At 39.9% G+C, this 15,066-nt stretch overlaps 1 long non-coding RNA gene across 1 annotated transcript in view; it reads right to left on the bottom strand.

Annotated features, from left to right (window-relative positions):
• Window positions 1–13,230, bottom strand: part of LOC120433922 — a 29,704-nt gene extending 16,474 nt beyond the window's left edge. Inside the window, exons 1-2 of the long non-coding RNA XR_005608839.1 lie at window positions 13,096–13,230; window positions 7,297–7,356 (exon numbers count right to left, since the gene is read on the bottom strand). This is a non-coding gene — a long non-coding RNA (uncharacterized LOC120433922). The remainder of the gene's footprint in view (window positions 1–7,296; window positions 7,357–13,095) is intronic.
• Between the last annotated feature and the right edge of the window lie 1,836 nt (window positions 13,231–15,066).

Here is a 15,066-nt window from a genome sequence, read left to right as displayed (position 1 = left end):
CTGATTTGTACTGTTTTCTTAAGCTATACACAAGCACAGAATATATTAATCTGCACATTTTCCCATGTATTTCATGTCAAAACACTTTTTCTTGTTTTGTTTTGTGGTCTTCTATTCATGGCTGGCCTCAATATTAAATGATTGTCCTAAAAAATGTATAGCATTCAGTTCACTGTGGCAAAGTTCTGCCCAAACATTAAGAGAATGATCAGAGCATTTCAACTATCTGTCCACCAATATTAAACCTAAACCTATGCTCACACATATGTATTTTTTGTTTTTAAATTCAATCTCTGGCCAGAAACACCAGCCACATAATAACTATCAAGCTGACTCCTGCTTTAAATCCAGTGTTGTTTTTTGCTAAAAGTATTGACTCATTGTGGTGTCTACTGCAGTGTGCAGTCTAGTGAGAGGGGAAAAGAGACGCTGGCTCTCAGGGGTTAAGATGCTAGCAGTCATGTGCCTGTCGGCTGCAACAAAAGCCTGCCTATGTAGGGTGCATACAGATGGAGTGAGCTCCTTTGTGTGCAGCGTTTCACACGTCGCAGCCTCGGAGCTGCCAGGTCTGGCTCTCTGGGCCTGGCTACAGGCCTAGCTAGCAGCTTGTAGCACCTGACGCTGGGCTCTCACTTTGCTTTTCTTTGCGTGAGACCCAAGTGCAGCGGGTTTTTGAAAGATAATGGAACAGAAGTCCAAATAGTGGGTCACACGGCTCAACACAAACAATTCCAACGAAACACGGCACAGCAGAGCACAGCCAGGCGGGCTCACAGCAGCAAGACAGAAGCACTGTAAGCATGGCTCCCACTTAGCTCTGCTGCAAAATATTTGACTTTTCCCTCCTCTGCTGTCTGTCAAGTGTCCCTGAAAAGTGCTGTCCAAGACTACTTGAAATATGCTAACATACACACAGCCAATAAACTTTTAATCACGAGTACAGTTGTGCATGAAGTGTAAACAGTTTTTATCCTACTATCTTCTATATCATGTCCACCAAGTCACAACGGGAAGTTCCTTATGGTGTTGCTTTACAATGGTGTATAAACTATTTAAAGCCTGTGCGCAGGGCATTGCTACATATCCTATCAGCTGTCGAGCATAAAGTCCACTTTAAGCTAACAGCTTTCTTTCTTAAGTTGCACAAAGTCAAACTAATGCTTTTCAGAATAAAATAATGGTCTTTATTTTGTTGTTGAGGAAAACACAAACCAGGATTCTCACACAGAGGCAAATAAATCTAAGAGTATATCATTCAAGTAAGAGTTACAATACAAACTTCTTACCCAAATGCCACACACACACATGCACACACACACACTTGACCTTGAATGGGGCATTAAGGCTTATTATACATAATGCTTACATTAAATAAAAAATTTTCAGGACAGTGTAACTGCTGTAAATACCAGTTCTGTGTAATGCCATTTGGAAGGTTATTATATTTTTATGAATAAAAATAAAAGTATTGCAGTTGTAAGCCTCCAACAACCAGTCAGGTTGTTTTTAGGCTCGTGCCTATACACACTCACAGGTAAAAGATTTAATTTATTTCGACAATTAATATTTACTACTATAACTACTACTAATAATAATAATAAAAATAATAATAATAGAGCTGTTACTGCAAAAAAAATGTTATAAATTCTAAAACACGAATGCTTTACACACCTTCAACCTGACAGCATTAAAGGTCTACTGTATACAATCGAAACTGTTTGAATATGGGAACTCAAAAAGAGTCACCAGTTCAGTATCTGAACCCCCTGTCTCTCCCTTACATATAATGTTGACTAATGTGCAGAAAGATAAACATTCTAGCATAGTGAACTTGACCTTTGACCCTCTGGAAATAAAATGCCACCACCTTATTTATCCCAGTCGACATCTGTTAGAAATTCTGTACATTTGTAATTTATTATTGAATAAATTACACTTGAAAAAAAATACGTTTTTGAGATCACCATGACATCGACCGTCTGTGCCTCTGGCCACGTCTTTGAGACTAAGGCTGGGATTAGATTCCCCTGCACACACCACAGACACCTTGTTCTTATATGATTTTTTTATTCTTGTGGAGTCTGTGTGTAGGACACAGCTGGTGTCCTTAAAGTGTCACAGCAGTGGGGACTAATCTACGTGATCACAACAAATTGCAGATATTCACACGGAGCCTCGTATGCAATCTGTGATGACGATGTTTAGCTCATCCAGATTCTTGAAGCTTAGCTAATTCAGAATCTATAAAACCGGCGTAAGGAGACTGCCGTGCTTTCAGGAGGCTGCTGGCTTGTCTGGTGTCTTAAAGCAGGACACTTGGCTGGTACGAGGAATGAAGCTTTTGACATTTTAAATGCAGAACAATATTTTTGAGGATTGGGACACACTGCTGCTTTGACTGCACTTAAAACCCACATAAAGTGGATGGAAATTCTGCGGTGGACCAGCATTAGTCTATTATTTCAAGTGCACAGCCCATTATTTGTACAAAGATAACTTTTTTTTTTTAAGCTTTTTGTTTTAGTACATGTAAGCTTGTAGTCAATAAAAAAAATACTGTTTCACTGTGCTGTTGATTTTGGATTGTCAAAGACCCAAGCGACAGAAGCTACACTGAGAAGAAAATAGAGCCATAAAAAGTCACTTCTGCTATCCTTCCAAAAATAACAATTAATCTTTAATGAGAAATACTCTGTTCTCTCTAGATCTTCTCCCAAAATAGGATTACTGGCACAAAAACAGCATTTTTACCTTGTTAGAGCCAATACGAGAACCTCTGTGCAAATATTTTCGTCATATAAATGAAAATATTTTAATATGAAGACATTGAAAGTTTGCATCACTTGTATTATAAGAACAATTACTAGCTGCTTTCCTGTACAACCACAGAAAATGACTCCATGTTAGCCCCCATTACTTTTCATTATGAATGCTACCGACATGACAGAGATTTCTGGTTTTGGACATACAGGAGCACTTTTTTCTATAACGTGTTGTGTTCCCAGAGAAGACAAGCACCAAACTGAGAGCCCCTTTAAAAGAAAGTGTTACTTTATCTCTTTAGAAGTGACACAATGGTCACTTATGCTGCCATCACACTTACAGTGAGCTAGTGAGGTGCAATTAGCTCCCACATATCATCACGTATTGTTCCACACCATGTTAAAATTTTAGAGTTTAAATACTCCAGGAACGGGAAATAAAACTGCAGGGCTTCAGACAGAAATGTGCTGGTGTCTGTCACACTTACACACACACACACACACACACACACACAGAAACAAAACAGCCCTCCTCAAACAAGTTGCCTCTATAAGTTGTATGTTAATTAAACTTTTGTCAGAGTATTAGCTTCTATTTTCCGACCCTGCGCCCTCCATTCAGCAGTCACGTCTTAAAATACATATACAAATACACGAGCAGACACACACAGACATTCAAATGTATAGCCACCACATGTTTCAGTTACATGTTCCAGAACAAGATGACTAGGTGCCTGACAACCTGAGTGATGGAGGAGATGTGAGGGTGGGAGGAAAAAAAAGTTACCCTAGCGTGTTAGTTTTCTGCCAGGGAGTCCCTATTGACCTGTTAAACCTTTGTGACTGGAACAAATGCAAATGGCGCTGACTTGTTCACACAAAATACTAAAGGCCCATTCAAATGAGGCCCCGGGCCACAATGAAGCAGTGGCCGAGCACTCTGTGGAGGCTGGGCAGCCTCCAGTCTGAGAGAGAGAGACAGACAGAGATTCATTTTGCCATTGCACAGTTCATTCCAGTTGTCTGGTAGAGAGCAGTCATCCACTCTGATTACTTCTCCTTCATGAACACAGACACACACAGACACACACCCACACACACACACACTCACAAGATAAAATTACCTTACACCTCTCCTGTAATTCTGTGCTTACTAAATCACACTGTTACACTGCACTGAACTTTACCCTGTAATTACCTTGTCTGTAATACTTTGTAACTGGACGCCAGCGGACGTGAACTGCTCCTGTTATCAAGTATGACACCACTCATCCTTGATAATGACACACTGGTTAATACACTCTAGCTTTCGCAAAGATACTGACTGTGCCCCAATGACTAATCACTTTTTAAGTCTGTCCAGCCGTCACAGAATAGGAAATGGAGTTGTAAAGAAATGAATAGAGACTGGAAGAAAGTGGCAGAGCAATACAATTCAAAGGCTAAATAACAGATAAATTATATGAATAAACGGAAAACAAATTACTCTATCAGTAACAGCAATAATGACTACAATCAAGTCTATCGCAGTTCATGTCAAAAATGAAAGCATGAGTAAGATATTTACAGCCTCAGAAATGGAAAAGAGCCAGACAATCCAATTGAGGTTTTTCATAATAAGAGCATGAGCTGAGCTATTCAAACTGAGATACAATATTTGCATGAGTCAGTCCACAACTGGGTTAACTGGGTTACGAAAACAAAAATCTACAGTATGTAAACAAAGTTAAAATGCTAAAAAGGAATGCAGCCAAAACACTGCGGGGAAGCCTAGGATTAAAAAATGTTTTTAAAAAACATTCCCCCCGGTACCTGCCGTCCTTAATGAAACGTGTTCATGTAAACTGTGTGTAAGAATGTTTTCAAAAAGCAAATTAGAAGCTCAGCTTCACTATAATGTTTTAAGAAGTAACTATTAAAAACAATGAAATTAAAATTGTTTTATGCGTAAGACACAGTAACACAATACCTCATTCTGATATTGAAGTATTAGCCTTTTAACAGATTACAACATGCTAGGGTGGAAATAAAATAGAGCTCTTTTGCTCCATCCCCTTTATTCAAGCAGGAGATTAGTGGGAGCCCGAGGATGACTCTCACGCGCACATATGGACAACACCTGACCTGAGAGAAGCTGCCTACTGGACCTCCACTAAACTGGATTTATCAAATGAAGGGTTTTATACCAAAGAAGGGATGTAGTGGGATGTAGACCAACCACTGCAATTCAGTGTAGCGACCTAGATCCAATACTCTGTGAATGTGTAGAAATTCCATTTTTATGGTTAATTTGATGTACAGATGTTATTTTATTTAAAGAATTTACAGCTACAGAAATCACACTCTCTCTGTCTTTCATATATATATATATATATATATATATATATATATATATATATATATATATATACATATATATGCATATGAGATAACTTGGGATTTATTTGCATGTGCAAACATGAAGCTGAGATGTGCTGCCCATGCTGTATAAGGAGTGACACCTGCAGAGGTCACACATGAGCTAAAACTCTGCAGAAAAAGAGCAGAGGAAATTTAGAGAGAGGAGAAACCGAGACGACAGATCAGACGTCCAACCTCATTTACAAGTACTTTTTATTGATCTGTTAAACTTTGTTTTGCAGGCCTGAAAAGTTCACTACATAACACAACACAATGACCGCAGCAGGTTAAATAATTAGTGATTTTCTATTTAAATATTCATATAAATTGTACTTACTACTTTTTATTCTTTGACTCCTCCCAAAACACATTTTTATACTTTCTACTTGTCTTTTTTTAACATTCTCATTTCTCTCTACATGTCTTTGTACCAGATTTATACACAAAACACGAAGCTTACATAAGACACACGGATACACTTTTAATTTCCATCGCCGGACACCTAGATCAGCTCCAACATTAAACCGTTGCTTTAATCAATAGTCTACATTATAAAATCTATTATTATACTGTAGAGGACTACTTCCTACTGAGTGCATTAAGTTCTTAATTTTTGGAATACTTTGCTTCCAATTCATTTTAATTTTTTACACAAGATTTTAACTTTAAACTTAAGTGGTAAAAAACAGAAGAAGTGCATGGGTCAGGGGTCAAATATTAGTTCCACTCATCACAGAAAAAGGACACAGGTCACACACAGAAGCAAACTAAGCTTTCACAACTAAATGAAAATTAGAATTAACTCTTTTGGCCGACTCCAGTCAAAAGCATATCCTGCAGCCAAGCACTGTTCAAAAGCACAGAACTTTATTCCGTGTTCTAGCGAAGCTCCTGATGCTTCCAAACATACTAAACGTGTCATGTTGAATTATGAGAAAGTGCTGGAAAACCGATGTGTGAAACATGCAAATATTTTGCAGTTAATCTAACCGTGGGGCTGGAAAACAGCAGCACTTTGGGGTTCGATACTTCGTTCAATACAGTCAGTAAGTACTGTGGCATCTATGCAGACTACTGCATGAGAAATACACAGTAGTGTTTGAAGGACATTTTTTTCTTACTTAAAAAAAAAAGAAGCACAAAACAAGATTAAGAGGAACATCACATTACCAGTGGTCCGAGTAAACTCAGTGAACTTTTGTGAGCTTGATATTGATCTCATGGCAATGAATCAGCCAACTCCACCCATGTGGTATTCTATGCAAGTCAAAACAAACATAATTCCAGTAATCCCTTGTGTTTTCGTCAAGAATGTTATTCATTCAGGTGCCTTCAAAGTTTACCCACATTCATTTGGCACAAAAGAAGTCTTGAATCTTCTCCCTCTAATTTCTATTTCAGCACTTTATGCCCAAGGATAACCTTAGCTGCCCTTATTAACTAAAAAGTCACTCCTTCCTTGCACAGATCATGGAAAACTCAGTTACAGCAACAAATGCATGACAATGTAATTTGTTCTGATTTACAAGGAATCCAATACTTCACAGAACAGAACCAAAATGATTGGTTATCACACAAAACCACCCCTATAGGCAGGACCATGTGGCTTAAAGTGGGAATCTCCGAGTACGGCAGTCCTGTTGGACAAACTGTGACTCATCACTCAAATCTGATTGTGCAGTTTGACTCTTAATCATCCCATTTTATGTCACTCTGCCACTTTGACTTTCACAAAAGATGAGGAAAGATGCCTCGAGTGTGCATACATTTTGAGTAAACTACTTGAAAACTCTTAATGACATTACGAAGTACAGATTTCACAGTGACAAAATTTCAGTTCCCATTTCACCCTTCAAACCTTAGTCCCTTTTATAAATAAAAAATTATAAAGAGATGATGGACAAAGACAGAAAAGTTATATAGGTTTAAATTGATGTTTTTGATTTGCATTTATTATAATACAAAAAATATATATGCTACCCTTTCAGCAGGCATAAGACTGTTGAATAAATTAGCATTGATCCTCTGTGCCCTTCAAACAATCCACATAAGTCACTGTAAGAATTTTAACAAAGTAATTTCATGGAAATTTTAAGCAATACATTATCTTAATTTAGATTTCCAGTATGCTCACCTGCTTTACAATGTCTGAGGCCCTGTGGGTTCTCGTCCTCCTCGATATGCTGCTCTGCACCTTAAAAAAAAGAGAGAGAAAGAGAGAGACAGAAAAAAAGGGTCAGTTTACAAATTAGCATTGGGGATGATCGCCACTCTGTTGCTCCAACCTGCACTGTGAAAAAATGATCGAGATCTGTGATTGATTAGGATTTGTGGTGCACCGCTTTGTTGCGTGCTGTTCTCTCACAGTGTGCCAGGACAAGCTGGGAATGACACATCGTTACTGGAACATTTCTGCTGCTACATATCGTCGCTGTATGGCAGAGGACCAGAACAATAATATTTAGCCTTTGTTTCAACCATAAGTTTTAGTTTTCATTAAATAATCGTGTTTAACTGCAAGTACAGATTGAGTTGTTCAAATCAGCATGAAAACTATAACTTTAACCCATTATGGGGCGTCATATTTGTCTATCAAGAGTTCAAAAGCAAACTAAAATAATCTGTAATATATATGTAATATATATTTTATATAAATATGTAATCTCTAAATAGTATCAAATATTAGCCACAATTTTAATGTAATTGTTATTGCACTTTAATGCAACTTTACAGAGCAAACTTATATATAATTTTATTTAAAAAGGTGCAATATGCAGAACACCTTGCTATAGGAGGAGGACACTCTTTAGCATCTATCAGAGCTAAGCACATCAGAGCTAAGGGTCTCCTTTTCTTGCATCGCCAGACACTGCTGCAGCTGATCTATCCCACAACCCCTCCCTCATTCAGTCTTTTCCCCTGACCTCAGCATCACCTGATGCCTGCTGTTGGGTTAGGGACACCGAACGCACCACAAACAAGGAGACATTCCTGTTATACTTCTTTAAAGTGCAATTCGAGCCTAGCGCTCACTGTCTGATTATGACGTTTACAGTGGGGCCCAAGCAGACCCTTGGATACTTGTGGAAATTAAGTCTGACAAGAAGCATTGTTACGTTTATTGTTTCTGCACTGTAAAGGATTTGCATGTACATTAACAATAAAACAGGGCTGCCACCAAGTTACTGTTAGTTTAACAGTTTTCCTACTGTTATCTACATTACAGCATGCTACTACAATGACACCGTGTCCTGAAGTGCTCCGCGTTCCTTTATTTCTTCCTTATACCACAGCACGTCAGCTATAAAAAGCTGCACAATGTAAGTCTTCCTCTCTCTCTCTGTACCACTGAGGGCATAGCCTGCTTGTTTGTAAAAGATTTACTGGAATTGTGACCAAGGTGGCATTTACATTTAGTATTAGCTCTCAATGGTGGCTCATGTGTTTCATCAAGCAGGAATGGGGATTAAAATGAAATATCAACCTCTGTCAGTTAACATAACGTGAAAATTTAAAAAAAAAAAGAGAAACAGTGTCTGTCCAGCTTTCAGTGCTAAGGCTAATCCTGCTAGCATTCTATAGACAGACAATAAATAATGCATTATCAAAAAAAGTTTTATTTTTTACATAAATAAGACTTGACTGTAAATGATTAGCTCGTAGTGTACAAAATCAAGCATACCTCATATTGAAATTATATAATTTGCACTCAACATTTTGAGAAGGCCAGTTACTATATAGACTATGTACTAACCAATAATAATACTAACAATAATAATAATAATAAATTGCTGACTCCACATATTTATTCAGGACTTCAGCGGGGGGGGGGGGGGGGTTCTGTCCACGAAGTTACAGCCTCAGGGCTAATGCTGCAAAGTCCAATTAAGGGTTAAAGACACCCGGCCAAGGCTTGCTTAATGAGCAAGTCGACCCCTCTGCTGTAGTCAGACAAACAAGATATTAAAACACAAGGAAAAAATGGTTCCTTGACTACTTCTTGAGCAGACTAGTTCATTAATGAATAGCATGTTTCATAAGGACCAATACGGTCCTTACGAAACAGGTATTCTGGAATATTTCTGTCTCTCAGCAGCTGCTGGGTATGTGACGATGTTTCTAGATCAATCTGTAGATAGTTCAAAAGGTATTGAAAAAACACATGAAAGAGGCTGAGTAGGTGGTTTTAGTTAGAGTATCTGGCCTTATTTAATTCCTACCACCCCCACCCCTCCAGACCAAAATATGTACATGAAACCTTGAAGATGAGATTATCTACAATTAGGGTTTAGGTCATGCTGTTTCAACATTTCTAGCATTTGCCTTGGCCTGCATGTAGTTCTTGGAATAAGTGTCATCACACATGAAATATGTCTAAGAACAAATTTAAACTCGGTGACCTTCAAACCAAATGAATCAATTTCACGTTTATTCCCCAAAATTATTACGGTTTTGGGATGCCAGCGAGTTGATCTATAACACCGGCTTCCAGTCATTCTTGTTCTGTGGTACAGTACCATTTATCACTCAGCAGATCACTCAGAAGATTCATTGGCTACTTTTATCTTTTGTTCTTTACTTTTTAGCTTTCAGCAATACAAAGGGCAAATGCTTCGTAGTGTCTGGACACTGGCCTTGATAAACCCGGTTTGTGTGTGTATGGTAAATACTTAAAAAATACTTTAAATACTTTCCAAGTATTTAATGGACCGCCCCTTTTTGCTGCAGTTAGTTTATAACTGAACCGGAAGAATATGCACTCCTACCCACAAAGCAACCCCCTCACCCTCACCCAGTCTTCTCACAGGACTTGTGAACTCTCCATAAACCCCTGAGTCCCTCCAGAACACTGCTGTTCATCTGGAATCAGAAAAACTCCACACCAAAAAAAAAAAAACTTAAATAGACACTAAGGTACAGAGAGTGAAAAGAGAGAGGGACAGAAAGAGAGGCAGGCCAGATTGCAGAGGGCTGAATCAATGCAGCAGCCTGGTCTCTTTTTTTTTTCCTCTCCACTCTTTTTTCATTTTTTTCTCTCTCTCTCAAATGATTCACAGTGGAAAGAAAAGGCCTTTTCCCTGTCCTCAGTTGAACTCCACATCAGCTTCCTGTTAGAAAGGCAAGGAGGAAACACCCAGAGCAACACGCGCGTGCGCACATACACACACACACACAAACACACACAGAAGAAGGCCTTCACTAGTGGATTCTTCGCTGCCAGAGAAATTAGGTCAAGCACTTAAATGCCCTGTGCTGAGATGCACAGAGACTTAAAATGTGAAGTGTTTGGTGGGGACAGCAAAGGCACAGCAGAGCAACAAACACACATGCAAACAAACGCCTGTTGCACTCGGGATATATACACACACTAGTGACACACTTTACATCTCATGGTTTTCCACATTATTAATACCAGAGAAAACTTAAATAATCAGTGACAGACGCCCACCTACTGTTAACACACCATCCATCTGTGCAGATTAGAACATGACAAGGTGGCTTTGTCACACACGATAAAATAAATGACGAATTAAAAAGGGGGTAAGGAGAAAAAAAAACAAACACATTTTAAAGCCCTTCTCAGGCAAAAAGCTAAAGGGGTATGTGTGAGAGTTCTCAAAACGCCAGATGACCCGATTAGGGAGCGACAGGACTCTGCACGCCTATACGAAACAGCTAAAGATGGGGTGGGCGAGCACAAGACGCCACACTGCAGCATCGGCCATGCACACCGAAAATCCCCCTCGCCAAACCCCGCCGCCCCCCGCCCTCTGACCTGAAATGGCCTTAAAGAAACAACACACCACATCGCCATCACGTCCAATCAACTATTCATAGAAAGGCTGGATTGCGCTTGGCCTGATCTTGCCGTTTAGGGTTTCAATCAATTGCGTGAGATATGAGAGTGTGGCAGGGAGTGTGGGAGGGAGGATGAAGCTGCTCTGAAAGCAAATGAGAGGAATTTTTTTTTTTTTTTTTTTGGGTGAATCCAAGCCTTCTTCTTTCCTACCATATTGGCCACTGCCAGTATGGCCCACAACGGAGCTCAGAGCTACGGGGTGGCGGGCTGAATCTGAAAATAATCACGCCAATTTTCACTCCACAGCCATGTGCTTTCTTCTGTCCCACTGCCTGACTGTAGAGAAATGAACCCCAGCCCATTGTCTAAAGGCCACCTGTGTTTCTGCTGCATTCTCTCAAAGGCACATTTTCCTGTTTATAACCATGATTGTGCCTTATAAACATGCACTGTCAGGGTATTAATAAATCTCATAAGACACAGAGGGGGAAAAAAAAGTGTGTTTGTGATCAAGCTGTTGCAGCCAAGAGGTCGTTCTGACCCCGCTCAAATTTTTGGCTCCTGACAGTTGTGTTCCTCTTTCATGGTGAGAATGTGGCAATAGCACAACACGCCGTGTTTTTGTCAGCTAACACAGATCTTTTCCTGGGGAACGCTGCTGCTTCGTTGCAAATTTGACCGACACTCCAGAATGAACAGAATCTTATCCGACCGGCCAACCAGGCTGCACACAAAGCCTTGAGAGCACACAGGCACACATATACTCACAAAGCAAAAAAGAAAAAAAATGTAGCTAGATGAGCAGAGGTGAACTGAAAAGGAGAGGCAATTCTCTAAGGTGACCTGATAAATACGGGGTGTGCGTGGGCCACTTTTTAATCTTTAACCTGCGATGCGTTTCGGTGCCGGTGAAGTGTGGCCTGAGTGATATATCTAAGATAAACTGACATAAGTAAATTTGAAAAAATCACAGTATGAAGCTCACAAAAAAGGAGACTTGTGCTTTAAATCAATAGAGTCAAATTTAATACATTTACACGCAGTGCAAATTACAATGCAACCATGCTTTTCGACTTTATGTGCAGGCTGCATTTTTGCTTTAGTTGCTTTTAGAAGAGGACGATGAATTCCCCACTTTGATTATTATTTAGCAGGAATCTGTGTGATTATCTTCAGCCAAAAACAACCCAAGAATGAGGCTGTAAAAAGAACTTTGTATGCTGCTACCTGACCAGTGTAAAGCACCTGTTATTACTGCCCACATCTACGTGTAACATCAAACAAATCAACATCAAACGCATCACAAATCTAATATCTCACGGGGAATTTAAGCATGTGTCTTTTTAGAGAAGCTCAGTGTACACCTGAGAGACAGCCAGGAAGCACCAAACGGGCCTTTAGAGCATTAAAAATACATTCAGCTACTGCTGAGTTAGCTGCTCTCGGATTTCAATGAATTAATTTCATCAAAAAACTTCTCTTGAGGGGAAACCACAGTGACACATCAGGGGGAAACCGCACAGTTCTACCATATGTTCTCGGGTCTTACATACGCTGATCATCTCGGAGCGCACAGCTCCGGGAGACGCAGTTTTTACTAATTAAACGCACATTTTTTCCTTTTCCCCCATCAAATCTTTCAAACTGATCACTTGGAGAGGGGTGATGTTTTCCGCTGGATTGACGCGATCCGCCCGGCTGCATATCTGTGTTTGCATCGGGGACAACAAAGGGGGAAGATTATGCCTCTCAGCTAGGAGAAACTAGGGCACGGGAAGGCGACCTCTTTTCTCGTATTTCGACGGAGAATTTACAGCCTGGCGACCATTTCCATCACCGCGTACAGACTATAAGGTGTCTGCGATTTGTTCTCAATTTTAAAGACGTTTTTTTGAAGCTATTAAACAGTTTCGGCACGCTGGAAACTTCCCCTAAGGACTGTTTCAGTCATAACAGTGTCAATATCCACTGACTCAGTCTGGGGAGGGTGCTGGTGGAGGGGAGACACACCGCCACAATTCACACACGCTGTATAGCTTTTGCTTTTAAAACAAAACCTTCGATGTAATTTTACGCAATTGGCGCAAATTTAAAGCTAAAAATAAACGTATAGAGCGGCATTTTAATACGCACCGATTGGTCTCAAGTTCAAGTTGGATGGTCTGCTCCGGCGTGTCCAAGTCGGCCGGCTTTATATTTCCTTTAGCCCGCGGTGACTCGTCTTCCTTTTTGTGTCTGGAGCCACGAAACAGCAGGAAATAAAAAAAGCAAGAAAGGGACGATATTTGCAGACTGAGATGTGGAGGAGTCATCCCGAGACTCGGTCTCCGAGACCCGCTTCTATGCCACGAAAGTGTTGCGTTTCCCCCCCTTTCTTTCCCCGCGTCTCTCTCGGCCGGCCATCCAGCTCGGTTCAGTGGGGACACACAGCAGACTGCACCGTGCGACTCGCGCCGCCGATGAACCAGATGCGTCAAGTTCAGCTGAGGTGAAACACGAGTTATACAACCACACCGCTGTGCGGTGCAGGCTGCTCTGCCGTGCTGCTTATTTAAAGACTCCAAAATACGAAGGGAAAGGGGGGGAAAAAACAAAAGACACCACTCTGAAATATCAGCAAAAACGAGCCTGCGTTCAGATGATTATTAAGGGCTGCCTCACTCCCTCCCCTCCTGCCCCCTCCGCGGACCTAAAAAGCACTATTTGCTCGCGTGAACTTTTGTCAGCCTCGTGAAAAAGACTATTTTAATTCCGCCGTCAACTTTTACTGGTGCTGAAAATAGCACAAATTACTGCCGCGAAATTATTTACAGCAGTAAAAGAATATTAAAGAATTAAAACCCAGACAAAAATGCTATAAAACAAACAGCAAGGTCACTGTAAAGTCACATATTTTGCATGGCACACAGGTTTTATGCTCCACCTTGAATTATTACACACATACCATGCCTTTTCCCCCCCACTTGCATCACCCCTGCTTTTGTAATTAACAATTACTCTGGTAAGTAGCTTTGCTGTAAAGTATTATTCATAAAAGTGTGTGCTTTTAAAACAAACTGCAAGTGTGAAGCTAAAGAAAAATAGCCACAAAACAAGCAAAATGTGCTGCGTCACCATCCGCCTGGGCTAACGGCGCTCTATTAACAGCACATTAACTTAAATGTAATTCTCATGTTAGCTTAAACCTTTACCTCCACAGCTAGGCTACTTCATTTTCTTCATCTGCTAGCTTTTAAAACACACTCCCCGAAAGCGGGACTTCACACACCTGTTCCCTCCCTGCAGTTAATGAGCTTCATTCAGTTTTGTCCTCTCTGCAAGTTAATGAAGACCTTATTCACTCGACGCCACAGGTGACTCGCAGACAAGCCCGGACTTGTTGAGGTAGCCAGTTTGTCTCACAGACACTTTATTGATTAATCAGCTGTGGTGATGAGTCAAACCAGAGCTGCTGGAGCACATGGCCGACATTTTGAAAAGTTGCTAAAAATAAATAAATAAATAAAAATAACCCCAAGTGTCACAAGCGAGGGGACATCAATTTAATAGCTAATTTGATTTTTCATGCTGGGTGATACTAGTTTAATGTAAGGAAATGAAATGTAATAGAGTCCATGTAGTAGGGGAAAAAATGTTTTCCGAGGGAGTTTGTAGGGGAATTTTATGATTGGATTAAAAATAAATAGTCTAAATCTTTTTTTTAATCTAAAAATATTTATAATAACATATAGAAAGGTCATTAAATGTTATACTCCTTATGCTGACACAGAGCTCTGCACAGTCACTCTTTAATAATGTAAACACACACAAAAGTGTCTTCCTTGTAAGATTTAACCTTTTCCTCAGGTATGCTACTGAGAAATGAGATTCTCTGAAGGCAAGGATAAAAAATTAACTTTTAATATTCCCCTGGAATGTGTAAGAACACACTCCCTCTCCTTGAACTGCTCAATGTAAATTAATAAAGGGGGACCAAAAAGTCAATTATTAAGGGAGCTAATTAATTAAAATCCTCCCTTAAAAATCTTCGTAATAATATTAATAGGAAGAAAAACATTTACATTAAAAACAGCAGGTGGAAATATGTCAATGTGATTATTTTGT

The sequence above is a fragment of the Oreochromis aureus genome, linkage group 17, assembly GCF_013358895.1.
Source record: "Oreochromis aureus strain Israel breed Guangdong linkage group 17, ZZ_aureus, whole genome shotgun sequence".
Taxonomy (NCBI): domain Eukaryota; kingdom Metazoa; phylum Chordata; class Actinopteri; order Cichliformes; family Cichlidae; genus Oreochromis; species Oreochromis aureus.
This window is presented reverse-complemented; position numbering and strand designations above follow the sequence as displayed.